Source organism: Stomoxys calcitrans, chromosome 3 (assembly GCF_963082655.1).
Source record: "Stomoxys calcitrans chromosome 3, idStoCalc2.1, whole genome shotgun sequence".
NCBI lineage: Eukaryota > Metazoa > Arthropoda > Insecta > Diptera > Muscidae > Stomoxys > Stomoxys calcitrans.
The window spans coordinates 106,581,081-106,596,605 of NC_081554.1; the positions used below are offsets into that span (position 1 = coordinate 106,581,081).

Consider the following 15,525-nt stretch of genomic DNA (forward strand, 5'->3'; position numbering starts at 1 on the left):
CATCTATTTTTTTTTTTTTTGTTTACATGAAAACGATGAACGAAACTCATGCCAGGTAAACAAACTATTGACACCGTTATTGAAAAATCACTAAACGGCGGCGTCATCATTTCAATAAACTCAAGATATATTCATTTGCAGGTAGTGGCAGTTCCCCAACCACAAAATATTGAGTGCACTATCTGTCAAAATCAGTGATAAGTGCAACTCTGATTTTGTGTATGTTACTAGTTCTCGCCATTTTCGTTGTTTGTGTGTTATAGTTCTTAACCATAATTGACACACACAACCAAAACTCGTTGACAGATAGTGTATTTAGCTAGAAAAATTGTATTCAGCTAGAAAAATTGTATTCAGCTGTTAACGGTACACTACCTGTAAATTATGTCATGCACAAAACTGTACTTTTGTCCATAATTCTTAAATAACAACATTTTAGAATCCCGTTGCCAATGATAATAAACTAATAATATAATAATTACTTATTAGCCAAATAAGTCGTTTAAATTAAGTGACGTCTGTTAAAAATGTAGGCAGCTAAGTTATGCCGCACGCAAGTTGGTTACCAAAACGCAAATGAATTTACAATTATTGACATGAGACTTTGCGCAATGAAACCATGAAATAATTACCAGGTAGTGTAAACAGCTGAGTACAATTTTTTCTCGCGAAGTGCACTATCTGTCAACGAGTTTTGGTTGTGAGTGTGTATTATAGTTAAGAACCATAACACACAAACAACGAAAAATGGCGCGAATTATTAACATACACAAAATCAGAGTTGCTCTTTATCATCAATCTTCAAATGACAATGTGACACGAGTATTTAACAAAATCATGAATAAATCATAAATAAATAAATGTGTGTGTGTAAGCAGCAACCTGAAACTCTGCTTTACAACCGTCAAAATTTGCTTTGCTTCTGTCTAAAATCTTACTAGCGCCTGGGCTATTTAAAAGTTATTCACCACACAAAACGTCATATTTTTAAAAACCCTACAACTTTGCTATCAATCGGCACACAGCTTAAAGTACATTGTACAGCCAACTGAATATATTGGGTTGCCCAAAAAGTAATTGCGGATTTTTCATATAGTCGGCGTTGACAAATTTTTTCACAGCTTGTGACTTTGTAATTGCATTCTTTCTTCTGTCAGTTATTAGCTGTTACTTTTAGCTTGCTTTAGAAAAAAAGTGTAAAAAAAAGTATATTTGATTAAAGTTCATTCTAAGCTTTATTAAAAATGCATTTACTTTCTTTTAAAAAATCCACAATTACTTTTTGGGCAACCCAATACTATTTTGAGCCATTAACGAGCCTGGTATGGTTTTGCAAACAATCATTCACCAGTATTTTCGGATAAAAATCCTCTCCTGACCAAATGTCCACAGGACGAGATACAAAAAGGTCCGGATCAATGTATTTGTTGCATTTGAGATTGCAGATTCTCCGAAACACTAAATGGCGGCAAATTACTCGATATTGATGGAACATAACTTTTATTTTTGGGAATTCATTTATTTAATAAGAGTTATGCCTTAAATTAAATCGATACAAATTAATGTTCAAAAAATACTTGTTACTCCAGCCGGTCGGAAAAGGAAGTGAGGGAGGGTTATGAAAGCGAATGTCAACAAAAAAAAAATTGCATGGTTGTCATTTTCACTATATTACATGATGCGAAACCAAAGCCGTAGTTTCTAACACAATTGACGAATCCTGAGGTAAAACGATCGTAAGACTACAAATTTTATCTGGCGTAGCTAGAGGCATACCCATAGTTTCCAGTTCCCCTGGAATGTGTAAGGTAGTTTCTTGTCTCGCAAGCTCGTCTGCTTTACAATTGAATTTTGAACTGTTCAGCCATCTCATTGAGAGATCTGCGACAGTCGAGGGCTGTTTTTGTGTTCAGAAAAAAAGTGTAAAAAAGTATATTTGATTAAAGTTTATTCTAAGTTTTATTAAAAATGCATTTACTTTCTTTTAAAAAATCCGCAATTACTTTTTGGGCAACCCAATATTAACAGGAATATCGTACTTCCAATCGGTACTATTAGGAATAGTGGTCCATTTTTTTGCATCAAAAAGGGGCTCAGGTAGGGTGTAATCCACACTGCATGAAACATCGGACATTGTATCAAAGATAACAAGGTGTTCGCCTCATGACCATGGCAGTGGTCGCAGCAATTTGGCTAGCCACAATATCCACAGACATAAGATGTTGCATTTAATTCAGTGCATGGTATGGGTCCTCAGTGTGGCTGTGATGCACAAACAAGCCATTCTTTGGATCCAGTTGAGAATTGAACAGTAGGTGGACTTTTGAAGCGCCATCCACCAGACCACAAACCATATAGCATTATAGGTCTGACAACTGCAATATATACACAATGCATGATGACGCGCGGTCTAATCCCCCAACCTTTGCCAATAGCTCTCTTGCAGGTGTATAGGACAAGAGTTGCCTTTCTTGCCATTTCCAAAATGTTGGATTCGAAGATCAATTTCCTGTCCAGCAAAACACCCGGGTATTTTACGCTTTCCGTAATGCATCTTTTCCCAAGCCTGCCGTAATGCATCTTTTAGTAAGTTAGTTATTAATAAACTTTCTTACGATAGAGTTGATGGCTAGAAACTCCACATAACATTATTGCAAGCAATGTCAAATCAATGTCAATGTCAAGAAATGGTACCATTGTATATTCCTTGACAGCGAGAGAACCCTCTATGTAGCCCACTAGGTCGTGAAGGGCTGTTTCGGTGGGTTTGCCTCTACTCTATGCATGCTGTTGCTGAGACAGGCGATCTCCAGAGATATTTGCCCTAAGATAGGTTTCTATCGACCTCTCAAGCGTCTTCAGCATAAAGGATGACATACTAATGGGACGAAAAACTTTTGGGTTCGTATGGTAATGTATTCCTGCTTTCGGATTAAAAATTACCCTTGTGTCCCTCCATCCCAGGAATATATAACAGTAGAGTATATCTCCCTTAGCCAAGCAACCAATCTATCAGACACAGCTTGTAAATAAAGGAGTCGAAACTTTTTATCGCCCAAAGGATTTTTGGCTCAGACACAATTTCCCTAATAACTTTCGACGAATGCATACCAGTGACAATCTCTTCCGATGCCACGTTGTCCGTTGGAAAATTTCCACGAGTACGAGTAGCTCCAGAGTTTCTTCACTAGACATAGTCCAAATATTCTCTGACTTCTGAATATACCCCACCGTAATAGGTCTCGAAGACAGAATCTTCCTTAGTCTGGAGGCCTCAGATGTATCCTCCACGGAGCTGCAGAATTCCACACAGGATTTGTTCTGAGCCTTTCTCAGCTCGCCCTTGTATTTTCTTAGCTCAGTCTTATAGATGTCCCCATCGTCTGATGCTCTTTTGTACCTTTCTGTTAAAGAGTTTTCTGCAGTCCTTCCTTAGACCAATCAGTTCTGGGGTCCACCATGGTGGTCGCTGCTTGCTCCTTGACTTAGCAGTAGGAAATGCCGACACAATCGGGTCATTCAGGGCCTCCGCTTGACCATTGTGTTTATATCATCGGCAGTTGCCACTTCTTTTTCTGGTCTAGAAGGGATAGACGAACAAAATTTGTACCGAAATTTATCCCAATTCGGCTTTCTTCTGTTTAGCCGAGGGATCACTTCTGCAGTAATTTCTCCAAAGCTGAAACTAATAAAAGTTTGTTGGTGGTCATCAAAAACTCTCCAGTCGCGTATTCTTGCGCTTATATCTTCCGATACAAAGGTGATATCTAGTACCTCCTCGCCAGATTGCAACTTATAATATATTCGATGAGCGGCTTATCCCTTTCGTTTATATCCGAACTTCCCGATCTCTGTTAATGTCCATTAGCATCACTTCCTACAATGAGGCTCTTTTTCGCTGCAGAAGCGGCTTCAACCAGCGACTTAAAGTTTGAAGGCGGTATCTCAGATTCGTGCGCCATATAGGGAAGCCAGCGAGTAAAGAGACTTCCTTATTTCAAGGCTGGCTACTACTTTATCTTCATGGCTTATCGATGGAAGAATAATAACATTTAGACAACTCTTTGCAAGAATTCAGTCTCTGTGTCTCCCATTCCCACCACCCACGAAACTTCCTCCACACATCCATGGTTTCTGGCTAATAACCACATAAAATCCCCCTGCCATCAGGAGGATCTGCCGTGCCGCCGAAGCGGCCTTACAATAAAGGAGATTTATCTTCAGAAACCATAGTCAGGATTCAGAATTTCCACCAGTGTTGCGTAAGCCTCGTCTTCTGTATCCGCCGGGAGTTCACCCTTACAAGATTCGTCAGATCTTATCACAATGATCACCTGGATCATTATTCAGGGTCAGGTAAGAAAGCAGTATAACCACTCTTCCTCAGGTTACTGGACACTTGGGTTGTAGACGATTTCTCCTTAGATGCTGCTGTCCAAATACTTTTTGAGTTCCGTCCTTCCTCGCTGGTGCATATCTTGAGCCAAGTCCAACCGGATGACCCACCAACACAGAGCTAGTCGTATCCCGTTTCGATACCTACCTCTCCTATTTAGATCGTGACAAGAAATGTTCAGTCTCTTACGGATTGCCCTACTTTAGCGATGTGGTCGATAGTTTCTCAGGCGAATGTTCAGTAACAAATGCTGAGTCGTCTCCTGATTCCCCAACACCGCCGCTTATATTACTTTACTTTAATTGGCTATGACAGAATATTTGTTCCACTAGCCGAACGTAGAATAGCGTTCCAAGCGCCTCGATCTTCTGCGCTCTTTCTAAAATCTCTGACATTAAGTTTCGATGTGTCTCCCACAACTTGATTTTTCCATCGGATTTTGGTCTTCCCAGTTTGCGTGTACCACCGTGTTTGCCTTCAAAAGACTTCTTTGTTGGAGCTTCTTCATCCATTCTGACAACATGGCCTAGCCAACACAGCCGTTGTATTTTGATGCTTATACAGCTCGTGGTTCATACGTCGCCTATATTCTCCGTTAACGCAAACTGGTCCATATATTTTACGAAGAATCTTTCTCTCAAATACTTCAAGCACTGCCTCATCTGCTTTCACAAGTACCCATGCTTCAGAACCATATAACAGCACGGGTAGTATCAGTGTCTTGTAAAGTGTAGTCTTCGTCTGTCGAGAGGTGGCTTTGTTTCTTATTCCTCTGAAGTTGGCACATTCCTTCTTGTCTCCTTTCTTGTGTACGGGACATAGTATGCTGAGGTACCAATCATCGGTTATGCGTTCTTCTAGCCAGATTGCGCAGATAAGCTGATTCATACGCCTTATCTGCGTGTCGCCTCCGGTCTTAAATAGTTCAGCGGGTAACTCGTCGGCTCCTGCTGCCTTGTTGTTCTTTAGTCGGGTCACTGCTACTTGGACCTCATTCTGACCAGGAGGTAAACATTCTATACCATCATCAGGGATTGGTTCTGCGGTATCCTCTTCGCCGCCAACATCGGACACTAGCAGTTGGGTAAAATGTTCTTTCCATATCCTCAGCATGTTGTCTGTGTCAGTTATCAGATTTCCTTCTTTGTCTATGCAGGAGGATGTGCCCGCACCAAAGCCATCGGTTGGACTAGGAGGTAAACATTCTATACCATCATCAGGGATTGGTTCTGCGGTATCCTCTTCGCCGCCAACATCGGACACTAGCAGTTGGGTAAAATGTTCTTTCCATATCCTCAGCATGTTGTCTGTGTCAGTTACCAGATTTCCTTCTTTGTCTCTGGAGGAGGATGTGCCCGCACCAAAGCCATCGGTTTGGTGTTTAATTCTTTGGTAGAATTTCCGGACTTCATTCTGTCTCCTGTACATCTCAATTCGCTCGCCCTCACGTCTTTCCATTTCCTTTTTCTTTCTGCGGAATAGACTTTTCTCCTCTCTCCTTTTCTGCCGATACCTCTCCTTCATTTGGCGCGTTTCTACAGATTGCAGGGTTGCTCTATATGCCGCATTCTTGGCTTCAGTAGCATCTCGACACTCTTGGTCGTACCATGGGCTTTTTGGAGGAGGCTTCCGGTACCCAAGTGCGGATTTCGCGGCATTTTCCATGGAGTGGGCAATAGTTTGCCACTGCGCAATTATATCATCGGAACAAGGAGTGCTTTCATGAAGCAGTTGGGTCAGTCGAGTGGAGTATGTCGCTGCCATTTGTTGTGTTTGCAGCTTTTCAATGTCCAGCTTCCGTGCTGTGTCAGATCGTACTTTCCTCGCTATGTTCAAACGGATGCGAACCTTTGCTGCAACAAGGTAATGATCCGAATCTATATACGCTCCACGGATCGATCGTACATCTAACACGCTGGATGAATGCCTTCCATCTATCAAAACGTGATTAATTTGGTTTCTCGTGTTTTGATCGGGTGACAGCCATGTGGCTTTGTGAATATTTTTATGTTGAAATCTGGTGCTACTAACTACCATGTTTTTTGCCGCGGCGAAATCTATCAGCCCCAACCCATTACTAGACGTTATCTCGTGGAGGCTAAACTTTCAGACTGTTGGACCAAAAATGTCTTCCTTCCCTATTTTCGCATTAAAATCTCCCAGAACGATTTTAATATCATGGGCAGGGCAGCGGTCATATTCTCTCTCTAGGCGCTTGTAGAAAATATCCTTGGTCTGCTCGTCTTTGTCTTCCGTCGGAGCATGGGCACAAATAAGGCTGATGTTGAAGCGGATTGTGGCTAGCCTCTCATCCACCGGAGTAAAGCTGGAGACAAGGTGTTTCAGTCTCCGACTAACCACAAATCCGAAGCCAAATGCATGCCTCGTGTTATGGCAGCTATAGTATGGTTCATCACTATATTTGGTGTTGTAGTGACGCCATTCCCAGTCCATCGCACCTCTGTAAGGCGATTATATCTGCCTTGTACTTCTCTAATACATCCGCCAGAGCGTATACTGCACCTTCTCTATAAAGATTGCGGACATTCCAGGTGCAGATCCGCAAATCATGGTCCTTTTTTTTACGATTCCTTTGTTTTTCATAGTAGTTCTATGTTTTTACGGGGGCGGGCTATAACTTAGATATAGGCTAGTGGAGCCTGGATCAGCCGCTCCACCAGTCGAGATTTCAGTAGCAGACTGTTGGAGAATCAATCTTATTCAAACTATTTCAAATTTATATTATACTACTTTATAGTTTAAAACTCTTTCTTAATCAAGTGTGGTTTGCTTTGGTCTTGTTTCTTTTACAGTTTGAACATAACTTAATGTGAACATAGCGTGCATTGGTTCTGTATTTAATTTTCAAAGCAACGTAGAAATAATTCTTCCATTCCTAAATAAATTTTATGCAGTTAAGGCGTGTCTATTTTTGCTGTAAGAGATTGTTGGTTACAAATGTATGTTTATCCACATAAAAACTTCTGCGACAAGTTATGGGCCCATATATACAGCGGTCAAAAAAAGTATTCATCATTAGCAAAATTGATAATAAATTCACTTATTTTGGGTAATTGAAGAAAATTTAAAGTAAACAAATAATGCAGTTTTATGCAATAGTTTATTTTTCGTAATATGTTTTAAAATAAATTCAAAAAATAAATTTAATTAGCGCAAAAAATGCAATTTTATATAATAACACCAAAAACAGAACAAAAAAAGTATTCATCATTGATGTGCTATCATCAAAGTCAAATTCAAATATTATTTGGGAATCCCCCTTTTCTGTTTTATTTAGTAAAGGAGGCTTTGTCCTTGACAGCAAATATTTAATTTCATTGAAAATATAGTTTTTGTCAAAATGGGTCGTAAGCAAAACGAGGTTTCTGATGAGGTAAAAGTTTTGATAATAAAACACCACAGGAATGGTTTAACTCAAAAAACTATCAGTGAAATATTAAATAGACCACGATCTACTATACAATCCATCATCAGAAAGTGGACAGAAACGAAAACTGTTGACAATAAACCAAGATCTGGTCGACCAAAAGCACTTTCAGTTGGAGATGTGCGTTGGCTAGTGCGGCAAGTTCAGAAAACTCCGAAGACAAATGCGACCATTCTTCGTAAAAACACTATGGAATATTTAGGGAAGGAAGTTACTACACAAACAATTCGAAATACACTCAAAAGGAATAGTTACAGAGGAAGAACTGCACGTAAGAAGCCCTTTATAAATAAAATAAACCGAGTGAAAAGGCTAAACTTCGCAAAAATGTATGTAAAACAGCCCGAATCATTTTGGAAAACAGTCATTTTTGCAGACGAGAGCAAGTTTAATCTTTTTGGGTGCGATGGAAAGGTCATAGTGTACAGAAAACCAAATACAGAGCTTGAAGAACGAAACACAGTTGCTACTGTTAAACATGGTGGAGGTGGTTTAATGGTTTGGGGGTGTATGGCGGCTTCAGGAGCGGGAAATCTTGAAATTATTAATGGAGTAATGGATCATAAGTATTACATTGACATTTTAAAGAGGAATTTAAAAGATAGTGCTGTAAAACTTGGGCTTGGTAATAACTTTCAATATTATCAAGATAATGACCCCAAACATTCTGCTTTAAATACCAAGATGTGGATGCTGTATAACTGCCCCAAAGTCATTAAAACTCCTCCTCAAAGTCCCGACTTGAACCCAATTGAACATCTTTGGGCACATCTCGAACGCAAATTGAGAACGCGCAATTTTTCGAGCAAGAGTCAAATGCAACAGGTGATAATGGAGGAATGGACTAATATAGACCAAAATATAACCGCTAAATTAGTCCAATCGATGTCAAACCGTTTAAAAGAAGTTATAAGACGCGGTGGTCGAATAACAAAGTATTAATTTTTTTAAATTATGTTATTTATTTTTTTGTTTTTTTGCAATGATGAATACTTTTTTTGTTTAATTTTTTGTGTTCAGCTGTAAAATGGCCCTTTTTGTTCCAATAAATACTATTTTTTTCTTTAAAAAACAATGAAATTGTGTACATATATATCACACAAGCACTACTGCATCATTAGTTTAATATGTTTTTATTCCAATTGTCTTTTGTAGACTTATTAAAAAAAAAATATTGAATGATGAATACTTTTTTTGACCGCTGTATGTTATGGGAAATATAAATTGGAGTTGGTTTTGCGAAAAGAAGGCGTTTGGAAATGTGTCGTTGATCCTGTTCCAACTGCTCCAGATGAGGCTTGGAAGAAGAAACAGCACACGATGTCTGGCTTATTCTCCAGAGTCATTTCGATAAGGATACACTAGGAAGCAGTGTAAGAATAATGAGACAAATTTGCGGTATTAAATACTCAATGGACTCAAATATATCGGAACACATTATGGATATGAAATTGTTATTTGAGAAGCTAGAGGCGATTGGAGAAAAATTCTCAGAACGTTGGCTTGTAGCCATGCTGCAGTCTGCCACCTTCGTTTCACATGTTGGTCACTGCGTTGGAAGCGTCAAAAATAGAAGAATTCACTATGAAGACTGTTGAAGCTTGTCTGATGGAAGAATGTGAACGTCATAAGAAAAATATGCCTACAAATTCGGTCTTAAAATGTTCTAAACCTGTTGACAATAAATCTGATATCCGTGAGCAAAATTCTAAAGAAAAACTTTAAACTTATTCAAAGGCCAAAATGCAAGTATTCAAACTGCTGAAGGGAAGGAAATTGGAACCGCCGAACAAGCATAGGGTCTGTTTCAGCTTCGAAAAGATCAAAAAATTATGTCCATTGTGTGCATATCGTCGAACTGACAGCACTACTGGCATAAAGTATTCGTGAATAGAGACGTCAATGCAATCAGAGAAATGGACAAAAGGCATTTGACAAACGATATGCATATTCAAGAATGTGGAATTCGAAAAGTCTGTGAGGTATGTTCCAAATGTAAAATGACCCGGAAACCTTTTAATTAACAATCGAAGAAGAAAATACCAGAAGCATTGGATCTAATTCATACGGATGTTTGAGGCCCTATCCAAACGGTAACGCCTGGTGGAAAAAGGTATTTTGTAACTTTTATAGACGACCAACCTATTTTCGGTTGTATATCTGTTCCACTCAAAAGATGAAGTTTTCGACAAATTTAAGTGCTACGTGGAATTGGTTAAATACAAATTCCACACACAATACCCATTAATTTTAAGATCCGACAATGGAGGTGAATTTTCTGGAAATAAAGTAAGAGCATTCAACATACCGTCCCATATTGTCCACAACAAAACGGTATTGCAGAAAAAAAGAACTGTATACTTTCCGAGATGGCAGGTGTCTATTATTTGGGGGGAAGCAGTAATGACATCTTATTATCTTCAGAATCGCGTGTACTCCAGATCCATTGGCACGACACCATACGAGTTATGGGAAGGAAAACGACCTGATGTAAAACATCTTAAAATTTTTGGTTCTAAGGGATATGTTCTTATTCCAAAAGAAAAACGAAAAAAGTTGGACAACAGAAGCGAGTTATTGCCATTTCTCGGATATGGCGAACATTCAAAAGGATATCGAATGGTTAACCTGGAAAATAAAAAAGTTTACAATAAGCAGAAATGTCAAGTTCATTGAAAGTGAAATAATGAATGGCGATATTGTTGTCGACATATTAAAGAAGCCAACGCAAAACAAGGTTGCGGAGGTCGTACGTTTTCATTCCGATGAAGAAGACATTTTTTTTTTTTTTGAATGCGTGGAGGGGAATGTCGATGTAGAGTCCGAAGAAACTATTAATGTGGAACGAAGGTCAACACGTAGTACTCGTGGTAAACCTGCGGAAAAATATGGATATGGCGTTGTCTCCGAGGATATTATCGAACCTAAAACTTACAATGACACTTTGAAATCAAAACAAAGGGAACATTGGGTAAACGCCATGAATGAATCGTTGAGTCAATTGCAAAAATCGGTACTATGTGAACCACCAGAAGGTGCAAATATTGTAAAATGCAAATGGATATATAAAATAAAATGAGACGCTAAAGATAAGGCCAAACAATTTAAGGCTCGATTAGTTGCCTGCGGCTACTCTCAAAAGTATGGTACGGACTCTGATGAAATTTTTGCCCCTGGTCAAGCACACCACCTTACACCTTACATACCCCAAAAATATGAAGGTGTTACACTATAACATCAAGTCCGCATTCTTAAATGGAGAATTGAAGGAAAATATTTCTATGAAGAAACCACCAGGCTTCGATGAAAGTGATAGGAATATAGTTTGCAAACTGCGAAAAAGCATATACGGCTTGAAACAATCGGCGAATGTGTGCAATCATACATTGCATGAAGTTCTGCTCAAAGGAGGGTATAAACAAACAAATTCAGACCCGTTTTTATTCACAAAATACATCAACGAGGAAAGGATGATGTATATCTTGGTATACGCTAACGATATTTTGATTGCAAGCAAGAAGGAAGACAACATCAAATATACAGATAAGCTTCTGAAACCAAATGCTTAGGAGATGTATGCAATTATTTAGGCATAGAAGTTTTCAGAGACTCTTCAACATATTTCCGCATACGTCAGAGAAGATACATAAGATATTGCTGCGTGCGTATCAATTTTGGCTCTAAAAGTTAGTGAACCAAGTAAAGGGGATCCATTAGTAGCCGTTGAGTGAGGCGGACGTGTTTTTGTTTCGTTCCACAAAGAAAAAATAAATATATATCCATTCTCGGAATAGAAAGTACCTATTACAAAAAAATTTTAAAGCTTTTTGGAGTAGGCTAGAAATGGACTCCATCAGCATCTGCGGTGGTCGCCTCAGACCGCAGCCCTCCTCTAGGTGTGGGTGCCTTGGCATCTGTAGTCGAAAGTAATGCTTCAAGCGCACAACTAGTCGTCGGACTAATTAATGAGGAAGAGACGGATAAACCAGAGGGATACACAGTTCGTCCCCTGCCTTTAATTAAAGGTGGTGTTTCTGACTCGGATTAGAACAGCGACTGTGTCAATGAAACAGTCATTGTAGCCGAATCGAGAGAAGAGGGCATCGGGATGACGGCAGAAGTAAGCGATGGCTTTGCTAAGCTCACCAGCAGAGCGAGAAAGCGAACCGGTGCACGACGAAGGAGACAGAGGAGTATGTACCGGCAGCGTAATCGGGCGAAAGTGCAGGATGCTGGAAGCGATAGAACTGACATTCCAAGCACTTCTATGGAAGCTGAATAAAGAGTCAGATCTACCAAAGAGCATACCACTGCTAAAATGCTGAAGAAGAATAAGAGCTCCCCGCTTTCAAGTACTCTGGGAAAACCAAGCCAGCCCTTCCGCAATGATGACTCCAGACAGTGTTCGGCGGAGGTAGACAAAGTCGAAACAGAATCGAAGGAAGCGCGCACGACCACTGAGTCTTTATGGAGGACTGTGACTTCCAATAGGAGGCGGAATGTATTGATACCGTCAAACAGCTCGTTAGAGGTATTCACGCTCCCTGAGAGGGCGCAAAGCTCGACCTGGTGAGAAAGATGGATATCCCCCAGCTCACAAAGTCTACGGTCTTCATCAAGGGATGGGGCAGTAAATTTGCGACGGAACGCATGTTGGGTTTCTTGGGCAAGCAAAACGAAGGTTTGGTCGCAGAGAAGTAGGAGGTCTTCCACAGGGAGGAGAAGGAGGAAGGAACTCTCTTTGTGGTTGGAGGAAGGAACTCTCTTTGTGATCAAGTCTCCGTGACAAGTTTGGCTAAGACTAAAGGCATGGCGCACTACGGGAACAAAGCTGCCTTTTTCACGGTTGGAAAGACTAGGATAGGCAGAAATTTTCATTTGGCCGTGCGGTGCGGTGACTCAACACTGCCAAACAAACAGGAGGCCGACAACGAGACAATCACGGCATCTCTCAATGTTGGAAAGACTAGGAGAAGCAAAGATCCTTATACTAAAATATCAGGCAGTGCAGTGGCGAGAGACCCAACACAGCCTAACAAACAGGAACCCGACGACGTACCCATCACCGAATTAAAAGTTCGGAATACTGGGATAGGTAAAGATCCTAATATTGAAACATTAGGCAGCGCAGTTACTGGAGACTCAATGCAACCCAACGAACAGGGAGCCGATGATGGTACCATCACCTACTCCCAAGAAGCCCTTTTACTTAAGATTTGGAAGGCTACGATAGGCTAAGATAGGCAAAGATCCTAGTATTGAAACATCAGGCAGTACAGGGAAAAGAAACGAACAGGGACCAAACGATGGAACCATTATCGAAAGAGTCGGAAGACTAGACTAGGCAAAGAACTTAAAACGATGACATCAGGCAGTGCAGTGACAGGAAAGTCAATGCAGTCTAAAGAACAGGGAGCAGACGATGAGATTATCACCTACTCCCAAGATGCCCATTTACTGGAGGACCAATGATTGAGGTTATCCAGATAAACCTCCACCGGAGCGGGACTGCTACACACGCTCTGATAGAGAAAATCAGCAAGGTCAAGATTCATATTGCCTTAATTCCGGAGCCATGGACGACCCGGATCAAAGTTTCTGGACTGAAGCATATCAACTACCAATTATTCTATGCTAACACTGGTACTCGGTCGAGGACCTGCGTTATTTGCCATAAGAATTTTAATTTTATATTTCCCCTGAGTTGTCAACGTCGGATACAACAGTGGTGAAATAAGGAGACGGTGGTGCATACTTGGCATCACTTTATCTGCCTTTCGACTTTTCGAAACCGCAATCCACGTCGGAGTTGGTGAGGAAAGCAAAACAGACAGGAAACGATGCGAAGGGTGCGATGCGAATTCTCACCACATTTCGTGGGGCAGCACCAACACTAATAAGCGGGGCCAAGCCCTGGCAGAGTTCTTGAACACTAACGACCTAATAACACTTAATATTGGTAACACCGCTAGCTTTGTTAATGGGATTAGGGAGGAGGTATTAGATGTGATGATATGTTCGGAAAATCTAATCGATGAGGTTCAGTATTGGAGGGTTTCCATGGATCACTCTTTCTCTGACCATCGCTACATAAGGTTTGGAATAGCACGGCCAGCGAAAGTGTCAACAGGATTACGATTGCACTGATGGGGTCCTTTGAAGATAGTTGTCCTCTTCGGGACAGGAAATGAGTCCAAGAAAAACCCTGGATGACCGGCGAGATTCGCAATATTGGGAAAGAGCTCCGCAGACTTTTTAACAGCACGTCGTAAAAAAGGGGAAGTTTATTGGAATATGTATTACACACGGCTCAAGGAATACAATAAGATTACCAGAGCGGCAAAACGTCCCTACTGGAAGCTTTTCTGCGAACAGTTTCTCTCAAAAACCAAACTGAAACTATAATAGACGACATGGGAGTGAGAGCAGAGACAACGGAGGACACGTTGAGACTTTTGATGAAAACCCATTTTCCACAGGATACGAAGGGACTCACGGAGACACCGGAATCTTGGAATAATGACGTTGATCAATTGTTTATAATAACGGAATTTATAGTGAAGGAATCCTTGAGGAGTTTCAAACCATTTAAGTCACCCGGAGCTGATGGAATATTTCCGGCGTTACTACTGAAAGAGCAGACTCTCTGGCGCCTCGTCTGGCCAACATTATCACAGTGTGCATAGGACTTGGATATACTCCGAAAGCCTGGCAGGAGACAAGGGTGGTGTTTATACCCAAGCCCGGCAAGGCAAGTTATGCGACACCAAAGGCCCACAAACCCATAAGCCTAAGGTCGGTGGAGACTGCCGTGCACGAGGTTGTACATAAAATAGAAGAATGCTTCGATGCCAAAACGTACACACTGGCGGTATGCATTGACATCGAGGGGGCTTTTAATAATGTGCGGACCGACACACTGATCGAATCCAGTGTGTAGGTCCGCACATTGGCCAGTACCGGGTAAACCCGTCGTTAGAGACAGGATAAACCAAACCAGAGAAGACTGAAACATGCCTGTTCACGAGGAAGACGAAGGTGGGCCAATTTAACGCACCACGTTTCCTCAATAGGACGATTTCGATTCCTGGACAGGAAACTGAATTGGATGTGTCACATGGAAGTAATAAGAAGGCTCACTGATGTTGAGCACTATGTAGACGGGCCGTAGGCTCGAAATGGGGCCTGAATCCGAGGATAGTCCACTGGCTCTACAGTAGCATGATTACACCAATACATACTTACCCCTCAGTAGTTTGGTGGACTGCTATGGAGAAAAAAAGCAACATAAGGACCATACAACAGATTAAGAGAACATGTCTTGGCATCGCCGGAGCGATGATGACCACGCCCACTGGGGCACTCGAGACTATTCTAGATATCCGACCCATTGACATACAGCCACTGCGGCTATGAGACTTAAGGCGATGGGAGAAAGGATTGAGGATGGGAGCAGCTCATACCATCGCGGTATAAACGAGGCTATTACTGAAAGGAAGCAAGAAGTCAGTATATCTATTGCTATCATAACGGGACACATAGGACTACGAGCTCAGTTATGTAAAATCGGTGGGGCAAGTGATAGCATGTGTAGGGCATGCGGGGTGATGATGAGATGTTGGAGCATTTCCTTTGTCATTACCCAGCTTTCGCGTCTAACAGATACCGGCACACAATACAA

At 41.0% G+C, this 15,525-nt stretch overlaps 1 protein-coding gene across 2 annotated transcripts in view; it reads right to left on the minus strand.

Moving 5' to 3' along the window:
- LOC106093872 (monocarboxylate transporter 9) overlaps nt 1–15,525 on the minus strand; it is a 233,821-nt gene that overhangs the window by 151,199 nt on the left and 67,097 nt on the right. The window lies entirely within an intron of this gene.